General features: G+C 46.3%; 1 long non-coding RNA gene across 1 annotated transcript; it reads right to left on the minus strand.

Annotated features, from left to right (window-relative positions):
• Positions 1–4,503: 4,503 nt before the first annotated feature.
• On the minus strand, positions 4,504–6,291 carry LOC135410294 (uncharacterized). Its single transcript, XR_010428604.1, has 2 exons — positions 6,198–6,291; positions 4,504–4,964 (listed from the first exon to the last, which is right to left on the minus strand). It is a non-coding gene; the product is annotated as an uncharacterized LOC135410294 (long non-coding RNA).
• Between the last annotated feature and the right edge of the window lie 306 nt (positions 6,292–6,597).

Here is a 6,597-nt window from a genome sequence, read left to right on the forward strand (position 1 = left end):
CGGGCTGACACTGGCTGGGCTGTAGCTCCTGGCACCAGCGCAGGGGTTATGTCGTTCCAGCGTGGCTAGTGAGTATTACAGAACAAGTCAGAAGTATGCTCGACAAACCACAGGCTTAAAAATAAGGGAAAACACATTTCCTCTCCTCACCAAGGTGGGAGAAGATAGTGTTTCCTCAAGCATTGCTTTGCTAGCACAGTGAGGATGGGTCCGAGCCAGTAAGCGTTTAAAAGTGAAGCCAAAGCCAAACGGCTGTGTTTGGGAGCACAGGGTGGGGCCACCTGCCCAGAGAAACCTCTGTGTTCATAAGCAGTACGAGCAGCAAGTCATGGTCAGGACGGAGATACAGGTGAGGATTTTCATGGGATTTTCACCTGCCACATCGTGAAAGTTAACACTTCTGTATGACTCTCCTTTAAGTAGAAGGAAACATTTTCTGTACTACCCTTTGATCGGGTGAAATAATTTTCTCGTCCTGTTACTTTCCTTTCAGGCACAGAGCTGATAAAGGTTACCTTGGATATATTGCTAGGCATATTTTAACTCTATGTTTTCTGGTTTTAATCCAGACCTCCAGCACTAAAAGGGGACAACATTAAGTATATCAGTGATTTATATGCCAAGAGTCTTTTTTGTTTTCTTAGACTATTCAGTTTTGAAGGCTCATTTACAGATTATTTATCATGGTCTCTGATGTCCAACTCCAATATCAAGAAGATGGACTGCAAATCCTTAATTATAATTGCATGTCCTGTATGTGTTAAGAAACCATAAAACAAAGCACATGCACAGTTCGGACTTGTAATAGTTTGGTGAAGATTTCTAAATTTTTCAAGCTGCCAGTCCATTTCAAAAGATGGATTACTCCTCTTAGAATTTTATCTACCTAATTATTTCAGTCCTGGTTACATAACCACCCCATATTTTGTTCCTGCCACTGCCCCTGAGTAGCGCCCAGAGTTCAAGGGAAATGGTGTTACTTCTCAGCACAGAGATGACAGGCAGCAATGCCTGGGCTGCATTTGCAGGAAGGTGCTGTTAGGGAGGTATGTGGTATACAAAGCCCAGGGACACCACCTTAGCCCCAGTGTTTCTGCAGGTGGCAGGCAGGCAGATAAGAGCACAGAAAAGGCATGTATCCGATCAAGTGGGTGCAGACATAAGCATATTGCAATCCAAATCTATCATGTGGCAGGAAGCACAAAACCATGATATGATGATGGGTATCAGTGTGCTTAACTGTCTGCAGGGCCTCGTTGGAGAAACGTCACCTATTGACTGATCACATGGACTCGTAGACTCATTTAGGTTGGAAAAGACCTTTAAGGTCATCAAGTCCAACCATTAACCCAGCACTGTCAAGTTCACCCATAAAGAATGTCCTGAAGCACCACATCTACACATCTTTTAAATACCACCGGGGATGGTGATTCAACGACGACCTGCTGGGCTCCTGCTGCCTTCATTTCCCATCTGGACTCTGCAGCAACAACAGGTGGCATTTCAAGTAAGACTTAGGAGCAGAAAGCTGTGTAATGGTTTCAAACCAGCCCAGGAAATTGCGGGAATGTCCAAGAGAGAGACCTGCTCCACAGCACGGCTATGGTTCGAACAAAGCAGCAGTGTGATCTGAGGATGTCTTGCAGCTGGCAGCCTTCAGCTCAAGGCTTGAAGGCACATGGGTATGTGAATCTACAAGGAGGGTTTTGTCTGGGCAGAGGGGAGGATGAGTGCTTTCTCCTCTAGATCCTGAGAGGTCTGCATGGTAAGGGATAAGTTGTTCCTGGGTTCCAGATACCAGTGAGGCTCCTCAGATACAGAGTTCCACACCAACTCCAAAGTTTTTGTAAAGTAAAATGTGAGAGCAAGCAAGCCTTTTTATTAGTATGACACTACAACTAAGACTTCTGCTGTTCATAAACATAGGCAGGGCTCTTAATATTTTTTGCAGGAAGAAAAATTAACCCTAACTGCAGCACTTTCCTTCTGAAGCTGGCCATGCCAGGGATTGAACAACACAGAAAGACTGGGCTTTAAGTTTCTCTTTTTTCCTTTCCCGTCCCAGACAGTGAATGGCCTTTATTAGCATTAGAGCTGTGTAAATCCTCTATTCCATCACAGTCTAACCAGAACACCTGCCATTCATTTTTGGTGGAAGGAGGAGTTACGCCATGCATTTGTAGCCTCCTGGCTGGCGGAGTGCTGGCTGGTGCTCTCCCTGCTGCCTGCACCACAGCGGGCTTTGTGGGTGTCCCATTTGCACTGGGACCAGCCCAAGATTCCCACAGGTCAGAGGCTGAGGTACCCATGCTTAGGAGAAGGGATGATGGGTGCTTCTCCTGCTCACGACTGTGCAGTGGGATGCAGAAGCAAGGGGAGCAGCTCAGGGCCTGCAGTACACTGGTACACCCTGGTGTGGGTTTGATGCATCAAGATCAAATCAATTCCAAGATTAGCATAAGTCTGGGCAATAAGTTCAGAGGGACACGTGCCTCACCTGGTGCTCAGTGCTAGGGCAGCTTTGGGGGCCTGGTGGGTGGGGGTACACAGCTTGACCCTACACCTGCCCTCTCTAGGCACCCTGCACAGCAGACATGCTGCCCTTTGGCTGATCCTGCAGCCTGGAGCAGAGCCAGGACCTCCTCTGCGGGCCTTTGAAACCCCCTGCCCTCCCTGCGCAAGCATGAGCCTTTAAGCAGTGGGGGGTGGGAACAGAGCGGGAAGGAGGGGGAGCATGGGAGAAGGCAGCAGGAGGGGAACAGGGTGGGGAGCAAGAGAGGAGCAGAGGGGTAGCAGGAGGGAAGCGGGGGGAGAGGAGGAGAGGAGCAGAGGAGGAGCAGGGGGAGATCAGGAGGAGAAAAACACTCCTCACTCTCCAGGCCACAGGGTATCCCTCTCCTTTTACTCCCTGCCAGAAAGAGGCCTTTGTTTCCAGTGGATGAATTGCAGCCCCTACACCTGTGGTTATCAGCTTCAATATATTTTAAATTTAACCTGCATCATCTATTTATACATCCAGCACAGAAATACGTTTTTCTACAGCCTCAGGGTGGGGGCAGCAGCCCAGAAGAGGGAAGCAGGGCTGGCTGGGGAAGCTTTACAGCCAGGCTGATGATCCAATTAAGTCAACAAAGCGCCCCAGTGATGTGATATGAGGGTTCAGGAGCTGGGAGTAAAGAGGGAACTGTGGCAGAAGGCAAAGCCAAGCAAACATATGGAATAAGTTACGGGGGATACGGTTGAGGCAAAGTGCAGAAATGAGTTCAAGAGATGCCTGGGCTTTTCTCAAGAGAAGGAAAAGGACTCGAGGGGGTCTGCTTGAAAAAGCAGGAAGGGGGGATTAAGATAAAGTCAAAAGAGGGAAGCCTGCTGTGCTGACTGGCCTTTGCTTGTTCCTGGAGCACATTTTTCCTTTTTTCTTTTTCTTTTTCTTTTTCATTTGACTGTAGCAGGTATTAATGTAATTAAAAGATGCAGGAACTACCGGAGAGATCAGCAATAAGTTAAGGGTGAGCAGAAGGGAGTAGGAGTGGGAGCTACCTAGCAACCAATGCACAGAAGCCAATAAAATGTGCAGATAGGCAGCATCCAGGGGAAAAAAAATAAAGCCCAGGACCATGAAAGACAAGCTCAGACATTGCATCCCCGAAGTCGTACAGCAGCATAAGCAGGAGAGTTGATGACCATGCAGCAAGCTGAAGGATGTCACACCAGTCTCAGGGTCCTGGCACACCTGTCCCCATCTCTCTGTTGCTGTGGCCCTGTGCCACAGCTTGGTCATGTCGAGCCCTGGGCAGCGCTTCCATAATGCCTGGGTGAGGGCTCTGCTGGCTTGGCCGGGGCGGTAGTAGCAGGTGGAGAAGGTGAGAAGCACAGCTCCCTGCACTGGGTGGCCAAGGGTGCTGGAGCCCAAGGCAGAAGGATTGAGACCTGGGAACCCCTGTCTATAAGTAGCAAGGCTATTTTGGTCTCTGTTTATTCCCCAGGGATGGCAGCATCCCCTCGCCACCAGGAGAAGCCTTCCCAGTGGTACCACAACCCCACCTCAGTGGGGGTGAGCTGTGGAAGGGAGGGGAACTGGGCCACAAAAAGTGTCCCTGCTATGCTTTGACCTGCTTAAGGGCTTTTTATAAAACTCATTTGCAGTCAAAGCCATGCGACCTTTTATGTCAGGTAAGACCTCATGTTTGATCCTGTAATTGTGGCAAGATTTCTTTTTTTTAAGAATACAGTTTTACAGAAAATGACACCCAAGAAGTGCTCATCCTCAGTCTCACTGCACTTTTGGGAAAGACAGTAGCCTTTTTCCAGCAAGCCAATCCACTCTTTCCATTTTGAACCATAACCTCATATTTTTATTACTGTATTTAAAGCGTGTTTGGCTTCAAAGTGTGATGAATTTTCCCAAAAGGTCGAGCAAAATTGGACAAGTTGTCTTTTAATTTACCAAGCTTTTTAAAAAAACATCATTTACCCAGGTTTGAAAATTCACCCTGTGTATCCTTTCTTTAATGTGGGACTTTATTTACTAAACTACTGTTACTGTACCACTGAGTTTTTCACGCAGGTGAAGAGTGTTGACAAACAATTTTTTTAAAAAATATGGCATAGTTAAGTAGTTGAGGGGTAAGGAGGGAGAAAAGAGGTTTTGCCCTCATGAGTCTGGTTACAGCTGATGTCTCCTCCTCTGTCACACATTGTCACCTGGCTTTCTCCCAGGCCCTTGGCAGAAACAGCCATGGGACTGAAGAGGAGGGCTAGAGCTCCACTGCACATTTCAGGGCTTGACCCCATCCTCGTTTTTATTTGGTCTCCACTCTCGCTTGTTGCCCCATATTAACACCAGTAGCTTCTGCCATGGCTTCCCTTGGTACATTTGCATCATTAAAAGTCGCTGGCAGGATCAGGGACTTGTTTTGGAGTAATGGATTTGTTGCAGAATTATACCTAACTAGCTGTGTCTTCTGCAAAAAAAATAAAAAAAATAAAAAAATTGGTTATGCTGGTTTTTGAGTTTCAGGCCATTAAAAATTACCCAGAATGTACAGTCACTCAGTAGCAGCTTCGTAGATAAGGATTTAATTATAATCCCTGCACTCACTTATACTCTTTGAATACCAAATGTATTTTGTGATTGCTTTCAGAGCACACTATTTTTTTTCCCCCAGAAATTTGAAGGCAATTGAGCAATTTTACAGTCTGGAGTCCTGATTCAGCAGCCTTCCCTGTTCAGCAAAGAAATGATGTGCTTAATTCCAATGGGACTTGGGCATATGCCTAATTGGAACCAACGTTTAAGATCACATTAAAATTAATATCTTAATTTTTGTACTACTTTTGTGCCCCTGTGTGGAACACAATTTGATTCCATGACTCAAACTTTTATATAAAGAGGGTTTTGTTAAATCTCCACTTCATTGCAGATGTTCTTGCAGGTACTGCACAAAGCCCAGAAGGCTTAATGGAAACTTTACATGCAGTCTGTATGTAAAATACTTTGAATATGTTCTGTGTATTACAACTTATGTATGTATGTATGTTTGAATATGATGTATGTATTCAAAGAGGAAGGAAGAGAAAAGGAGACTTCAGAGATACCCTTAGGGGTTTAGCCAAGCAGTTCAGCATAAGGATAGCTGAGAGCAAGCTTGTAGCTGGAAATTCTCCCTGATTCATGACAGCTTCCAGCTTCTTTGTGTTGTGTTTTTTCGTGGGTTTGGTTTTTTGGTTTTGTTTTGGGTAGGCTTGTTTGTTTGCTTGCATGCTTTAGGTTTTGCAGGGTTTCTTGGTTTCCTTTGTCTTCCCCATGTCACATCCCGATCCTGGAGAGTTAGCACCCACTGACTGTCAGAGACCCAGGTTCAAGTGCAAGCTCTGGTCATCTAAAAGATTTGTACTCAGTCTTTCCTTGTCATAATCACTTGGCTACTAGCCAGGCAGGCCTGATATTATATCCTTCTCCAGCTTTGGCTTTAAGGAGAAATTCCATCCTTTTCTCAGTGAAGGTTTATAGCAGCTGCTGTACTTCTGGGGAACAAATCAGCTCTGATGAGCTTGCATTGTCTCATGGAAAAGCCATTTTATTAAAAAATTTCTAAGCAACCCATAGCCAGAACTCTGGGCTTTATCCCCATGCTCTGAATGATGCATGATGTGCAGGCACTGGGTACTGTGCTGGGCTGCCAAAACCCACTGACCTGGGAGTGACTGAAGGGCAGAAGTCCTGTCCCTGGGATCCATCCTCTCTCCTGTCTTCTCATCCAGTGGGATGTGGAAAGACAGTTTGTAAACAGTCCCTGGAGAATATGTGGGGAGCATCATGATCACTTAGCCAGGGTGGGTTAAACCAACGTGAGCCAAGCCCCCCTCAGTGCTGCTAGTGCAGATTTAGGGGCACTAATAGAAATGTGTGAGATAAGCAGAGAGTGCACATGGGAAAAGTTTCCAGCAGTTTTGCCCTGCTTCCATCAAACATTTCAGCTTCACTGGAGAAAGGGATAACAAGCCAGGGGATGAGACTGGTTACATGTACATTCAAGAGGGAGAGTGCCTCAGGTAAGAAAGAGGAACTCCACTTTGGACTGGAGCTGTGATTTT

The sequence above is a fragment of the Pseudopipra pipra genome, chromosome 2, assembly GCF_036250125.1.
Source record: "Pseudopipra pipra isolate bDixPip1 chromosome 2, bDixPip1.hap1, whole genome shotgun sequence".
Classification (NCBI taxonomy): Eukaryota; Metazoa; Chordata; class Aves; order Passeriformes; family Pipridae; genus Pseudopipra; species Pseudopipra pipra.